Below are 406 nucleotides of genomic sequence, written 5' to 3'. Positions count from 1 at the left end.
TCTTCTTCTTCTCTTCTTTCTTCTCTTGCTCGAGGGCAAGCAATATTTTAAGTTTGGTGTGGTAAAAGCATAGCTTTTTTTGCTTTTCCATTACCATTAATGGCACCTAAGGCCAGAGAAACCTCAAAGGGAAGACAAAAGCTTCCACCTCTGAGTCTTGGGAGATGGAAAGACTATAAGCCGTCATAGCTCATTGGTAGAACATGTGGCTGCAAATCAAGAGATCCCTGAGATACCTCAGGGAATAAGTTATCCTCCACACAAATATTGGAAGCAACTAAGGGAAGAAACACCAAAATTACTAGGAATCATTCAACAGAAGCAAGGAAGAGACATAGAGGAGCTCAAAAAGCACCATTGGACCTTCAAGAAGGCGCCACCCTCACTCAGGTGGATTCATTCCTTG

Source organism: Arachis duranensis, chromosome 4, assembly GCF_000817695.3.
Source record: "Arachis duranensis cultivar V14167 chromosome 4, aradu.V14167.gnm2.J7QH, whole genome shotgun sequence".
NCBI lineage: Eukaryota > Viridiplantae > Streptophyta > Magnoliopsida > Fabales > Fabaceae > Arachis > Arachis duranensis.
The sequence above is the reverse complement of the archived record's forward strand: the minus strand, read 5'-3'. Positions refer to the sequence as shown.